This window comes from Cupressus sempervirens, chromosome 7 (assembly GCF_028749045.1).
Source record: "Cupressus sempervirens isolate cs-2001-9-10 chromosome 7, ASM2874904v1, whole genome shotgun sequence".
In the NCBI taxonomy this organism is placed as follows: Eukaryota; Viridiplantae; Streptophyta; class Pinopsida; order Cupressales; family Cupressaceae; genus Cupressus; species Cupressus sempervirens.
The window spans coordinates 63,690,359-63,707,061 of record NC_143124.1 but is presented as its reverse complement, the minus strand read 5'-3'; the positions used below and the strand labels follow the sequence as shown (position 1 = coordinate 63,707,061).

Sequence of the window (16,703 nt, the reverse complement as noted above, 5' to 3'; positions counted from 1 at the left end):
CTTTTCTATCTATTCTATCTCTTCATTCATTGCTTCAATCCAACTTTCATTTTTTAGAGCATCCTTAACACTTCTAGGTTCAAATTCAGCAAGTAAACATGTACCTTTTAATTTACCACTTTCATTGTTCCATGTGATTTGTCTCCAATGATCTCATTAGGTTCATGATGCCTTATGATATATCTTGCTAACATAGGCTCTTTCTTCTTTGAATAAGTTCCATCATTTTCATGTTGAATTTTAGTTTCTAGACCAGGTCATTCTGTCTGTGACTCAGGTCCGTTAGGGTTGATTTGAACTATCTCGGTAGCCTCTAACTGTGACTCAAGTCCTTCAGACTGTAACTCAAGTTGCACTATCTGCAACTCAGTAACTATTGGGGATTTTGGGGACTCAGGAGACGAACCTTATTTTCTTTCAGATAGATTTGGCAGGGTATCAAGTTCATTGTAAACAAATCTTCTATAATCTTTTGGTTCCTTGTTGCTTTCTTCTTCACTCTTTTCTACAAACTCATTAATTCTAACATGTTCACTTTCTATAATTTTGTGAGTAGACCAATTCTAACATTTGTATACTTTTCTTCTATAGGAGTATCCTAGAAACATAACTTCATCACCTTTTACATCAAATTTTCCTTTTCTAGATTCTTTCAAGATATAACATTTGCTGCCAAACACTTTCAAGTAACTTACATTAGGTTTGTATCCATACCATAGCTGATAAGGGGTTTTGTTTGAGACTTTCTTCAACTATACTCTATTCAAAGTATGAACTGCAGTGTTGATAGCTTCTTTCTAGTATTTGAGAGAAACCTTAGACTTTTCAATCATTAGGGTTCTTGCATAATTCATGATAGATCTATTTCTTCTTTCAGTTATACCCTTCTATTGTGGTGTACCAAGAGCTAATACTTGTTTTTTTATTTCTCTTTCAAAGTAAAATTTTTTGAATTCATTGGAAATGAATTCACCACCTTTGTCTAATCGTAAGCATTTCAACCTCCTTCTAGTTTCCTTTTCTACTCTTGCCAGGTACCACTTGATTTTTTGAAAGGCTTCTATTTTTTCTTTTAGATACATTACTATCATCATTCTAGAATAGTCATCAACAGAAAGAATAATTTTTTTTTTCCACTATAGTTTTCTATGCCAATAGGTCCACATAAATCTGTATGAACAATTTCCAAGCCTTATTCTGACTTATAGTTTTTTTCTTTTGAAGCTATTCTTTCCCATCTTACCCATTTGGCAATTTTTGCATAGACCCATATCAAGCTTCTTCAAACTAGGAATACCTCTTACTCTTTAATGTTTTCTTATCTTAACCATATTATCAAAGTTTACATGTCATAGATTTTGGTGCCATAACCAAATTTATTTTACTTTAGCAATAAAACATGAACAATCACTAAGATAAAGATAAAATAGATTACCTTTTTTCTTGCCAAATCCAACTAGATTTCCTTTTTTAGCCAGTAGTTTGGCTTGTGCATTCATGAATTCTACCTTGAATCCAATGTTATTCAACTGTGCCATACTCAGTAGATTATACTTTAGTCCTTCAACCCATTAAGCATTTTCACATGCAAGTTCTTTTGTTAATAAAATACATCCTTTTGCTTTTATGTTACAAGGTTCATTGTTTTCAAATCTCACACTACCTCCATCATAATAGTCCATGTGCTCAAATTCTATTTTTTCTCTAATCATATGATGTAAAAAACCACTATCAATATTCCATCTATTATTTTTTCAAACATGAAAGATAAGTGTCATCTTATCTCCTTCACCATTAGATTCATCTTTTGCTGCAACATATACCATTTCATTTTCACTATTATCATAATCTTTAGCTATAAAACATGATTTCTTACCTTTATCCTTGTATTTTTTGTAGTTCTTGGATTTCTTCTTGCCTTTATGCTTATTTCTTTTCTTTTCATCTTTGATTTCCTTATTTGGATACCTAGCAACAATGTGACCAACTTCTTCACAAGAAAAGTAGATTAGAGGAACTTTACCATTGTACTTTCCTCTACCTTTGGAATGCTTCCTTGCAAGTAGGGCTTCAACAACCTCAAGATCACTATCTAAAATTTCTTCTAATGTTCCTTCTTCTTCACTTCCTAATTGACTAGATTTTGATTTTCTACCCTTTTCTTTGAGTGAGAGTTTAGCTTTAAAAGTAGACTTAATAACCTTTGAACTAGGAACATAGTTATCAAAGTTATCTAATTCAAAAGCTATCAGTCTTCCAACTAGAGCATCTAAAGATATTTTAATATTTAATCACATCTCATTTCTTGAATAGAAAATGCTCTAATTTCATAAATAGGAAGAAGAGTTCTAAGTTACTTGCTTACAACTGTTTTATCTTCAATGTCTCCTCTAGGTGCTTTGATTGCACTTACACTTGCTTTGATCCTTTCCACATATTTTGTAATACTTTCATCTTCTCTCATTCTTATTTGGTCAAATTATCCTCTAAGGCTTTCTAGTTTGGCTCTTCTTACATTGTCATCTCCTCCATAGATATCTTTCCGTTTGGTCCACATTACATAAGTAGTTTTGTAATCCTTTACCTCATCAAATTCAACATAACTTAGAGTAGATGCAATATCAATCATCATGATATTATGATTCTTCTTTTCAGAAATATCTTCGACTGATAATGTTGCAGTGGGAGTTTTGTATTCAACATTAAGATATTTGCAACCTAAATCATAGATAGTAGCTAGATGTAACCTCATAAGTCCTTTCCATGCTGCAAAATTCTCTTTGTTCAACTTGAGAATTTCTCTTTTGTAAGACACCCTAAATTTTAGCTTAGGTCCTTGTAACCTTCTTTGCAAGCACCAAAAGCTCTGATACCAATTTTTGAAAATATAAGAGGAGTAACTAAGAGGGGAGGGGTGAACCAATTACTACTAAAATAAATCCTAGATCTCTTAGATGTCAGTATAGAAATGCAAATTGAAAACTAATTATTGCTAAAGCTCGGTAAACACACATTAAATGTTGTAACTCGGTAATAACTAAATTAGCTTGGTAAATGCTTAACTAATAAACTTTAGATGTTATTTGTGATTAACATTACTTTAAATTAGGTGAAAACACATAAAATAAAATAGAATGAACACATTTTACATCAAGGTTTAACATGGAAACCCAATTTGGGAAAAACCACCAATTGCAACTAGTTACTAATTTTCACTCATTTGAAGTGAGCCTTGTTAGGAGCCAACCCTGTTAAATGTTACACAACACACTATTAGGTGTCACCCTGTTAGAGGATTTAATCACCTTATTAGGAGTGGCCTTGTTAAAGGTCTTTTGACAATTCAATGGAACTACCACCTTGCTAGAGGATTTGTAAATAGCTATTAAGCCAACCCTATCAAGAGATTTAGATCACTACTATAATGGTTAGAGAGTAACAATGGGATGACTTGATTTGAATGCAATTGATTTGTTTATTATAGATCTCTATTCTGGTTTGTACTTGATCCTTCCTGATCAAATATAGCTTTGCTACTCCATAAGGATATTCTAGTTATCCTTCAATTTTTTTTCCTCTTCTCATTATTAAACCTTCAATTACATCTCCAAACTTTCTCACACACACACACTTTGAAATCATAACTTGACCTTATACTTATATCTTCCAGTTTGTCAAGTTGGATGAAATACAAGTTAGAATAATTAATATTCATCACCTTATTTAGATGGAATCAATAGAGAAATCAATTAAGCTTATTGTGCCAAAATAAGAAAATCATTCATTAGCCAACCTAGCTTGCTAGAAACTAACTTAGAAATGATTTCCTTTGTTAACCAATAGAAGCTTTCTTAACACTACAAACTCACAAAAATCCTTTGGCAATTGAGTGAGCTTAGTTAGCACTAGTTCCATCTAACTTTCCTTCATTAACTAAGTGAGCTTGGTTAAAAATCACATTCTGCATCTTTTCCTTTGACGCCTTAGTAAACTTGGTAGATGTTTCTTTCTAAACTAAGAAAACATAGGAATGCTCGGTAGACATAGAAATTTATCTTCACTAGTTGAGTGAGCTCGACATATATTGACTGATAATGATATGACATTTGTGTAACATCAAGGACAATACACAATTAATCAATTATATCTAACACTTGTGTCTTATCTTGTTGAGTCATATATGGCTTCACATTTTTAGTTGTAAATATAAAAAACTAGAGTTCCACTTTAGCCCAAAATTGGCAAGTGGCTATTGTACACGCACTATATACAAAGTTCCAAAGTCATCTATTTGGGGGGGTTCCTTGATTCATTTCATATTCTAGGGAATACATGGATTAGTACATCATGGATGGGGAAGATTTAATTACCTTGACAACACAAAACTATAAACAATGGAGTGAATTATAATTGGTTCTCACTTATCTTATTGAGCATAATGCATTGCCATAGGTGAAAGGACTTTCATACAATGGTGACATTATTACAATAATTTTTAATGCACTCTTTCTACATGTAGATATGAAGGTTATGGAATCACTTGATGTCATGAAGTCAACTAATTTTTATGATATTTGGATCTATCTTTGAGAGATGTATTGAGATCCACATGTTCCTCCATTCCCAAAAGATCTTTTACCTCTAATTGCAGCTACTAATTCTCCTATTGATATTGCATCTATTATTTCTCTTGATGATTCTTATATTCACATTGTTGTGGATTCTCATGATTTAGTGTAGCAAGATATTCATTGTCTTCCTGACTCAGTTCCTTGGGATGACTTCTTGGCAGACATTGCAGGTTTGTTTGTGGAGTCCTACATTGAGGATAAGGGATACACTATTAATGATATACATATTCTCTTTAATGAGGATGATCCTTCTTTAGTTTTTGTGAGGGAACACTCTAACCCTCATGATTCTTCACCTAATCTTTCTTTCAAGTTTGACATGATTGTGGATACTTTCTTGCAACTTTTGTAGGAGGTCCCTTTCACTTCAAAGAAGAAATTTGAGTGTTTGGACATTACTTTACATTAATCTCAAACTTTAGTTGAGATGTAATATTGCATGGTTGACCATACTCATGTGTTGTAGATTCCTTTGTAGTTTCCTATGACATATTACATTCTGAGAGTTCTTCCTATTGATTGGAGAGTATTCTTTCTACACCCATGATACCATTTCTTCCTTAAGGGAGAAATATCATTCAATTTTCATGGTGTAGCTTCTACATTGATCCAGGAGCATATTTCATGGGTGCAGATTCTACATTGAGGGGACACTTCTTTTTTACTCTTCCTACTTCTTTTAAGGAGGCATCTTGGTATTTAGAGTTTGATCCACATTCCTATATAGAGCAGTTGCCATTGGTTCCTTATCTGTCACCATCTTCTATTGGAATTGACCCTAATTGGTTCATGACATCTTCATTATTCAAGGACATGGTGACACATATTCAAACTTTAGAGACAACATACTTCATATGGACTCCCTTCCATCCTCCTATCCATAATGGAAAGCTTTCTTCCATTTGTATTTGGTGTATCTTCTTCCTAAAGGGAGAAATGTTGCTTGTAGGCATTGGATTCTCTTTTTTCTTCATGCACTCATCATTAGGAGATCATTCACTAGGGGGGATTTCATTTCTCTTATTTCCTTCTTATAAAGGGATTATCTATTGTATATACATGATGAATTCTGTAATGAGGGTGTCTTAATTACTCCATCCATCCATGCATCTTATTTTTCTATCTCTCTTTTTGGGGGAGGGTTTTTCCCATGAGGTTTTCTCCCTTTCTTCACTTTATGAGAGATTACATTGCATATCATTTAAACTTGTAGATTGTAAATGGGTACCTAACATGGCCTAGTAGCTTGGACCCATCTTGCATTATTTTCTATATTTTTTAAGCTTAAGCACATTTTGCTAAGTTGCACTTAACGAGGGTTGTTGTTGTAAATAAGTATTTACTATTTACACCTTACTTAAGTTTACTTAGGATAATGTATATTCATATTCGTTGTCATGTAGAGACCTAGGAGTTTACATATTCATATGAGTTGTTATGTAGACAACATAGTAGTTTGCACTCCAATTGAGCACATGTTGTCTATGCGATCTCTTTATGAGATACACCTTTGCATTGTTATCCTCTCATTGTTGCATGTAAATTCATGCACAATGGAGGATAATCCACTCTTGGTGGACATGTGCTTAATTGTTATGCTTATCTCTTTGCTAACTCCTAGTCATATTAGTTTCCTTTATATAGAAGGCACTTCTTTGATGTATTCATCCAATTATTTGGTATCCAATTATCTGATATTCAATTATCTGTAATTAAAGTGGAGGTTGAGATTGAGGTGGAGTTTTAGTTTGATCCTTTTACAGCTGGGTGCATTTGTTTCACCCTATTTGTCACTTTATTCAAATAGATTTTATTTTCATGATCATATTTAGTTCTAATATTCATTTATTGCTACTCTCTACAACTTGACTCCACCTTGAGATATGATTTAAATTTCAAGTTAGATAAAAGTTATACTGATATATAAAGGCAAGTTATAAATAGTTTTTTTGGGTTTTTCTTTTTTCTGATAATATCTACCTGTAGTAGCCTTGTACTCTGTAATTGTATTTCCTACCTTCCATTAATGAAATAGCAATTTCTTACCCACTCTTTCCATTGATTAGTACATGCAAGTATCTTGCCTCCATTTGAATGTTTCTATTCTACTTCCTTAGATTTATATGTTGAGTTTGGATTCATTGGTGGTTGTTGTATTGTGAAACATCCTTCCCTTTAGAATTCAATCAATCCTGAACCCTCATGTGGTTTCTTATAAGGTATAATAGAGACAAGAGTTGAGCATTTGACTTTTGATTAATGTGTAAAGGATATAGGGGAAAATTTTTATCCATTTCAATTAGGTGCATAACTCCTTTCCCTTTCAACAACTTTCTTTCCTACATCTCCTTCCCCCCTTTTCTTCAAAGTACTAGTTTGGTGCATCCTGATTATAAGGAAGTCAACCCTCTCTAAAGATTGAACCTCAAAGCGCAAGTCCCACACTTGGATGTCATTTTCATGTTACACAAAGTTTCTTTTAGGTCATACTTTAGGTGAGGGTGAAAACATTGGTGATATTCGCCAAGAATGTTGGCCATTTTCACCCTCGGTTCAGCCAATCATCAATAACCAATTAGAGATATCTTCAATGGGCTATTTTCTTTGATGTGGGTTAACATGAAATTTGGTTGGGGTTAACATTCTGTGTTAACTTAGTCTCTTTATGAACCAAGTTGGTGGGATTCCTTAATTGGTCTTGCTAGTTCAGTTGTTCTTTTATTGAGTGAACTCAGTTTCCTTCATGTGCTGAGTTGCAGGTTAACATGCATTTTTTGTCAAGTTTAACATTTCATGTTAACCATTTTTACTATTTCAGAAAGTGACTTTACTTGCTTCTGCAAAATCATGAAATTTGTTTCTACCTCTTCAACTATGCTTTGGGGAATGTGTCAACCAATCAATTTCTTCCACATGGTGGATTATTCTTATGTTGGGCTACTTTTAATCAGATGGTGGTAATATTTTTGCATTTCTACCTTTTCTTCATATGAGGATGCAATGACTGTTAAATCTAGGAGCATCTTTGAATATTTTGAGTGCTTTATAGCTGTTCGTTTGAGAATGAAAGGGTCTTGATCTATGGTTGGGTTCTAATCACTTGTTGAGGGAATTTTTGTAGCATTTGGGCCATCTATTTTAGAATTAAGATCTACATTGACAATTTGGATCATTTGGGGGCAAATTAGATTTATTCCACATGGGTCAGCTCTATAATTTTTGTAGTAGGTCACCATTGTGTGTTATCCCATCCTACATTTTTTTTGATAGTAGTGCAAATTCATTTGTTGTAGCCATCACACATTACAAGAATTGTTCTTTAATGTCGATTGACATTCTTTGGCCTTGTTTTCTTGACACCTTTGCTTCCCCATGTCTCATTATGGATTGTAATGATTAAATATTTTAGATTTGATCTTTTTACAACTGGCTACATTTGTTTTGCCCTATTTATCACTTCATTCTAGTAGGTTATATTTTCATGATTAGATTTAGTTCTAATATTCATTTATTTTTTCTCTCTACAACTTGACTCCACCTTGGGTTCATATTTGAATTTCAAGTTAGATCAAAGTTATGCCTAATCTATAAAGGCAAGTTCTAAGTAGTTTTTCTAGGTTCTTTGTTTTGATAATATCTACTTGTAGTAGCCTTGCACTCTGTAATTATATTTCTCATTTCCCTTAATAAAATAGTAATTTCTTACCCACTCTTTCCATTCATTAGTCCATGCAAGTATCTTGCCTTCATTTGAACGTTTCTCTTCTACTTCCTTAGATTTATATGTTGAGTTTGGTTTCATTAGTGGTTCCTATATTGTGAAACATCCCTCCCTTCAACATTTGATCAATCTTGAAGGTCCTCATGTGGTTTCTTAGAAGGTAGAATAGAGTCAAGAGTTGAGTATTTGACTTTCCTTTAATGTGTTGAGCATATAGGGTTAATGTTGTAACCAGTTCAATTAGATGCCACTAGTAAATTTAAACTCAAATTTTGATGAATTTTGGTTGAAGTTTTTACCAAGCAGTTCATGGTAATTTTTCTCGTCAAATTTTTCATCAACTTGCGCATTGGTAAAAATTTTGACCAATACATTCATCAATTTTTTTAAATTTTTGCTAGCTCTAATTTTCCATTGTTTGTCAAAAATTCCACCAATGTTTGGTCGAATTTTTTTAGAATTGGTGGAAAATTTGACAAATTCTTGGTAGAAAACTATCAAGAATTTGTTGAAATTTCCATCCATGTTTGGTCAATTTTTTTTTTATAATTGGTAGAAATTTTAACCAAATCTTGTAGAAAACTATCAAGAATTGGTCAATATTTCTATCAATGTTTGGTCAATTTTTAAAAATAATTTGTGGGAATTTTGACCAATTCTTGGTAAAAAACTATCAAGAATTGGACAAAATTTTTGCCAATGTTTGGTCAATTTTTTTAATGCTGTATCAAGCAATTGTTTCTGATCCAAGCCATTTAATTTGCAACCTTTTAAATCTCTACAAAGATAAAGTTGGAGCAGGAGACATTTTCTTCTCAAAGATGTTCTCCAATTGTAAAGTGTCCACTTTACAATTAGAGGAGACCTTTGAGAAGAAAAATTTTCTTGCTCCAACTTTATCTTTGCAAAGATTTAAAAGATTGCAAATTAAATGGCTTGGATGAGAAATGATTGCTTGATACAACATGGAATAAAGAAAAACATAAACATAGAGAACATACATGTATTCTTTGAAATGAAAGCATCCAAGAATGTAAGCAAAAACAAAGCTATTGAAATGTAACATGTCCCATTATGCACTCTTGATATTGCCAAAGTTGACATAAATTTTTTCAATTGTGAATAATGATATGTTATATAATCAAAGTAACAAAGGAATTTCATATTCATGACAGTCAATTTTCAAAGTACAATATAGTACAATACATAAGTTGAAGAAGAAAAGTATCCTAAACTGAACAACACTATATGAAAATTATGCATTTTATCCCACAAGAACTTTAGCACTAGAACAACTACTTCTGAAGTTTACTTGTGTAGTCATTTTTCTCTTTTTAAGAATTTAATGATTGAAGAGTACCTCAATTTCTTTAAATTGGTATGAAAATCATAGTTGCACTTGTCCAATGTATACTTTATCTTCTCCTTAAGAAATGTTCTCTATGAACTCATTTACATCAAACACAGATGTTGGATCCTTCTTTGTAATGATGCCCTATTTTACATAACACATTTTAAATATTATATGCAAAAAAATATATCATGGTTGCACTTGTACAATGTATGAAATGAAGAAAACCAAGTTTGATATCAAATTGTTTTTTTTTTTTTTAAATGACAATTTATTCACAAAAGAGTAGATATGACGATGCACCCTTTTAGTTATAATGGCTGAGATAAGATTTGCAGGGGTAATAACAAAAGTAGGGTTCCAAATAGAAATCCTAGATGGAGCTACTTGTTGACCTTTTCCACCAAGAGCATGAGTTAGTTCTTTGGTGACCTCTCTTCAATTATTATATACTCACCAGAGGAAATTGAGAGATCCACTAAGGTCAGAGGAGTAATTACATAAAATGGGATAGATGGTGGAAAGCTAAGAGTGGTAGATTATATTTCCCTATTTGATTTGTTGTGTCACCTATGCAAATATAATAGCAACTTAACAAGCCTTAACATGCAAGAACAAATGTTGTTGGCAAAATTCTATCGGCCAATCATCTAATGAGATTTAATTTGATGAACAACAATTTCAAATATCATAGCAAAGAAATTGCAAGATATTAATAGAAATTCTACATACCATTTGATGCAATCCTATCTGCTCCTACAACTATAGCATCTACATGACCTAACTTCTATAATGCCATTGTTGTAGAATCTACTATAAGGACTCTAGGTATGTGATCATGGACCAATTCATATGTAGTGAGACTTGATCCCTGAAAGAAATGTAACAAATCTTTAAGTCAATATAAATCTTGATATTAAAATCTTATGTGATAAGTTTGTTCAGATATGGAATTTCAATAAAATACAAAGTTGGATCAAAATGTTCAACACTTTTCATGTTTCACCAACTTTGAGGGATACCTTTCATGTTCTCAAGAATACCTTTGTGAAAATTTAAAAAACTCATAAAATATCATACACATTCAGGTGGGGAAAAAATATATAGTATACCCTAGTGCTAAGAGATTTGGTATAGATTAAAAGTGTGTCTATGATATTGGAACCATCTCATGGAGAATTTGACATTTGCAAGGATATGGACATATTTTTGGAAAATGAATACTCAAACACTTCAAGATTCCACAACCCAATATGTTACAGAGAAAGCACAATAACTGATGATAAGAGAATCAAAATACAAAACCACATTTTTTGGTCCATTAGCAAGACCCAACTTTGAGATAACAATATACTTAAGCAAACCTTAAATATTCTTATGACCTGTAATTAGAACAAGAACAAATAACTACACAACAATCAAGGCACACTGTAGAAAATCTAGTGCGAGAACCAGGTTATAAAATTGAATATAAATGCTAGAAGTTAGCAAAATTTTGATTTTTATAGTTAACTAGTTGCTAAAAGTCTAAAAGATCATAAATCTAATTTATTGCAACATTAATCTCGGCATTTCAAACAAAATTTTTAAAATATCTATTGCCACACTAAGAAAAGCCACATAGTCAAGTAGCACCTATATTTGGATTGGCATGACTTATATCAATATTAAATTTTAATAAATAGAGAAATCAATTACATTTTCTAGTCATTGAGCAAATTCTAGACAACTATGTAAAAAATGGACTTGGTTAAGGAATCTTTGAATGAATTGCTATCTGATTTCATGCCACTTTATTTGCTAATAACACATGTTCATAGAAACAATGTTGAAATGGTTTTGTGAAAGATGAATTTGAATTTGTTACTTAAATTTACTTTGGCTAGCAAAATTTGGGATGCAAATCACCCGATCAATTTGTTTGCATTCTTGTCACATCTCAGACCAACACAAGAGAGCTTGTATGTTCTATACATCCCCTTGCCTTGTGATTATTTTTTCTATAAATTAGAAGTTTTAGTAAACTACTGAGGCAAATCCAATTGCTATCTATGTATTCTTTGATAGTGTACTCTCCATTGGCAAGGACCTCTCATCACTTTCTAAGCTCACAAACTCTTGAATTGCAATATGTTTATTACTAACTACTTCGGGAACTAAATCAAATATCTTATTCATCTCTTCTTGAAAACCTAGTTTATCTCTATTGCTCTTTCCTCCAACTACAGTAGATGTTCCATCTTGCAAAGTGCATACCTAAACATCTATTGTTTATTTTGTAAACCAACACATTAGACATAATTTTTGTGCCATTATCCAAATGATGATAACTTGAAAAATACATTAACCAAAACTTGAAATGAATTTTGTGAAGGTAGAAATTTGCTCAATCTAGGCTTACCTATGAATGAGAAAAAAAGCTAACAACAGTTGTGAACATGAGTGCTCCAAAAATAGAATTTACCACAAGAACCCCTGGATCCAATTGAGATCAGGAAAAATAGTTAGCTGGAAGTAGGCCAAACATTGATAAACATAAGAATTTATATCTTAGTTATACTTTTACATTTTTTTTAATAAAAACCATAAAAGGAAGGGTAGTCATAACTGATAATTAGTGAGTCTGGCATACTCATTGTGATTAAAATCAATCTCCTTTTTGTTAAAGTTTGTACTGATGATTATTCAATCTAATTCCACTCAAAGTAGAGTTATCTCCATTATATTCTTTATAGGTTCACAGGATAAACTATCTAATAGAAACAAACAATGGAGGAAAAGCATGGACCTTTAGTTCTAGGCAAGTACCGCCAATCACATCATCCACAACAACTTCCATACCATCAATACTTAATGGACGATTTGACCTAGGCTGCCTAACTCCCACAAACTTCCCTTCTTGATCATACATCACACCAAACTATAAATCTCAAGCCAAAATTGATCTATGGTGTCAAAGAAATAATCACCAGATATAATAAATTAAATATATGAGTTTTCCATAATCCATAATCGATTCAGTTACAAATTTCTAGAATAGATTATGTATAAATATTTGAATCAACATTTTGGATTGCACTCAAATGTGTTCTTAGCTCTCTTGTATCTTGATGATAAACATACAACATGATCTAAAATGTTGATTCAAATACTTATACACAATATTTTCTAGAAATCTATAAATAAATTAGATATAATGGTTTAGAAGCTACAAAATTTAGTAAATGACAAAAATATCCTTCAAGATGATTCCTTTTTTTGGCTCTTTCAAAGGGAGATTTAAAGATTTTAGAAATAAAGATTTCTCATGTATACTTACATTCCTTTAGGATTGGTAGAACTATTATGATCTTCTCATGGCAAGAATGCAACAAAAAGTTTATTATCTCCACTCTGTAATGTAGCCATTGCAAGATTGAATGGTCTTGCACCATTCTTGTGTATCTGAAGAGCTGAGATACTCCAATCTGTTTGATAGATTGTGATGTCCCCAAATCATAAAGGGCTATTCACACTAATAGTCTTCCTTAGAACTTCCTTTCCATTTTTATCATGTAAAGAAAGGTCAGTGTAAAATTGGGATACCTAAATAAAGATGGGAAAGAAAAATGAATAACAATAAGATACCTACTGTTAACATCTCAATGGGAGTCTTTGGGATAGAGAAGAGAAAATCAAGTGTACAGACTAGTGAATAGAAATATCAAAACTTCTATTTTCTGTAATTCAAATTCTATAGTTCTGGATCTCAAGTTGAGTGGTTTTCTCTCCAAATACTTCGAGAAGTTTTCCTTCATCATTTGCAGTGTTTTGTTTTTGTGTTTCATGCTATTATAAGCTTGTTGTTGCACCAGCTGCTGAACCAGTAAATTTCCCTTAATTATTTATTTGATGTAGTAAAGTTTAGGAGTAATGAAAATCATTCCATGAGTATGGGGCCAAATATTCATGGAGTGACTTGAACTAACATGTATCATAGGTTTCTAACCAATTTTGTGCAAGATTGGGCAAGATAGGACTGATCACAGTTAATGACAATATGATAGTACATTGAAAATGCATGCTCGGGTATAACAATAGACATTCTACTTGAACAAGAGGTCTATTTTATGATTGGAGACATTGAAAAATGTTCATGTGAAGGTGGATTCATTGTCTATTGGGATTGGAAGTGTGTTTAATTGGGTGATTGAGGAAGCCCTTGTTTCAAGGGTTTGGAGTGCTATTTTGGGGTTTTTTTGTGTTACAAAAACCTTGAGATCGACTCCTTTCACTTTCAATATTTTCAAGACACTTTCAATATTTTCAAGACATAACTAAATACTATATAAGAGTTGGAACCATTAGGAGGACTCTATCTTATATTTCTCTTCAAAAATTAGCCAATTTTGTCCATCAAAATAGGGCAGCAGTCAAGAACAAGGGTATTGGTCCAAAACAACTATATGAAATTTTGGGATATGTTGTAAAAATCTAAAAAGGGTAGCCTAAGATTCCACTAAATTGTCAATTATTTTCACAAAAAAAAGAGTTATTCCCATTTAAAGTATGTAGTAGGACATTTAGGCAGAGTGTTGGCCTTTTAGGTTCAGTTTGAGAAGACCTTGTGAAGCAGGAGCATAGGATTGTGTTGAGATATTGGAATGCATTTAAACCAAAAAAATTGAAGCCTAAAAACTCAAATACATCTCATAGGATCCTTGGGGATAGCCTTGTTAAATTCAAGCTTTTGGAACACTTAAGGGTTTGGGTAGGCTAGAGTGCCTAAACCTCTAAAATTTCAAACTTTCATTGTATCTTGAAGCCCACCATCCTTCCCTATTGCATTAAATGCATTTTTTGAAAAAGAACTGATTAATTTTTAGATTGATAAGTAAGAGATAATTTCCACAACAAGTCAAATTGTGATATTGCTATCAGGATTTAATTATGTGATTTTGAGTCAAAATCATTGACCCATGTTTCATGAGTAGTGATTCAACATGAATCGATCTCTCATGAGAATAAATGGAACACTTAGCACTGATTGGATCCAAATGATGCTTATAGGGGTGAAGCATTGGGACTTCCTAGGAGGTCACCCATCCCAGTACTACTCCAGCCTAAGTCCACTTAACTATGGAGTTTCCTCCATGGTTAAACCCAAAGCTTGCAACTCCATTTGTAAAACCTTCACCAAGTGTTGTGCCTTATGAACCATTCATTAGAAAGCCCCTTAAGCTCATTAATTGATAAGTAGGAGATAAATGTAGCTAGGAGAACAAAAAAAGAACAAAGAGTTGTAAGATGGTGGCTAGAATATTGTTTCTTCTTTTATGTGAGTGGTTGTGTGAAGGCTAACAAAAGCTCTAGATTGTGATTCCAAATATATATATACCTCACCATTCTCATAGTAATCAATTTAAAACTTCTCAACATGAACTTTAGTTTAAAAGTTGGGAATTGGTTTAGACAAAATCCCATTTGGAGTAAGCACATTCACTATCATAAAATTCAAGCCTTGAGGAACTATAATTGAACCACAGTAGCTCCCCATAGAACTTAGATTTGCCCCTACCATTATTAGCAAAAGAGTTGTGTGTACACCAATAGGTGCAAGCCTACTGACAAGCCCTTTGAATCCATATAGACTTGATTTGCTAAAGATGACCTACAAGCCTCAAAATTTGAAAAAAAAAAGATCATATTATCCATGGAATAAGAGCAAAAACATTGGATGAATGCTATGAGATCATTTCTTTCAAATAATCACAATCAGCTAATCAAAAGATGACCTACAAGCCTCAAAATTTGAAAAAAAAAAGATCATATTATCCATGGAATAAGAGCAAAAACATTGGATGAATGCTATGAGATCATTTCTTTCAAATAATCACAATCAGCTGACCTCATATCTTGAACTCATCGAAAGAACACCAAGGTCTTGACTATGAGATCTAAGAAGTGATTCTATGACTTCAAAAATTCCAAGGAGAAGCCTATAAATTCCCTAATGCAAGGGTTGGTAAATACCATTGTACAACTATAGTACAAACAACAGACTATGCCTAGAATTGTAGTGATAGTTACTAGTTTTTATTAAGTTTTGAAGTGATTAGAGAAGTATTTGTGGATTTTTTTGGATTGAATATTGTGTATAGTTTTAATTCTTCCTTTTACAAGCATTAAATTATGTCTTTTCAAGTTTCACAAGTGCTTTGTTTAATTCTTTCTAAGTAGATTGTGCTCTGCCAGTTTTGGAGAGCTTATAAACATGGGGTTGTAGATCTTGTTTCCACCATAGGCACACCATGGTAATTTGGAATCTAGGACTACAGACCCTAATCTATAAATATGTGCAAGGAGGGGCCCAAAAATCAAGTGTAAGCATTTCTTTGATCATGCCCTAGGTGAATACAACAGTATTTAGCTATGAGTGGACAATAGCAAAATAGCTCTAAAAGGCATAGGAGTGGATTTCATAGCAAGTCCTTTGGAGGGGTTCAAGAAGGGTGTTAGGAGGTGTGATTTTGTGAAGGAAAAGTCTTGAAATGCTTTGGAAAGTTTTTTGGAAGGGTAGGACAACAAGGTGTCTATGGAACCCTTAAAACCCTCATTATTGGCCAAAATGTTGTACGGCCTATTACAGGCTTGAAACCCCAAAAATCCTTGAGAATTGGTCATTTATAAAATTTATTATTATTATTACTAGCTATGTTTAATCCTTGAAAGAAAGGAGGTAAAAGCCCTATAAGTCTACAAGGAAGCCTAATTAGGGCTCCTCTAGTAGCCTTGTTTATGAAGAAACCCTTCAATTGGGTATTAACCCATTCTATGACCCTAGAAGACCTTTATAAGCCTTTTAGGGAATTAGGTGCTAGAGAACAAGCTTGGAATGTTGGAACGTTGGAAAAGTTAACTTGGTGGGTAGGTTAAGGTAGGTTAGGGGATCCTTGGATGAGTAATAAATCCTAGAGACCATTAGAGGTGTCGGAAGAACACTTAGATCCTAGTTGAAAAA

The 16,703-nt window shown here is 32.7% G+C and overlaps 1 pseudogene; it reads right to left on the bottom strand.

Annotated features, from left to right (window-relative positions):
* Positions 1–11,752: 11,752 nt before the first annotated feature.
* Positions 11,753–16,366, bottom strand: LOC149545491 (cytochrome c biogenesis protein CCS1, chloroplastic-like; annotated as a pseudogene).
* Positions 16,367–16,703: the final 337 nt, after the last annotated feature.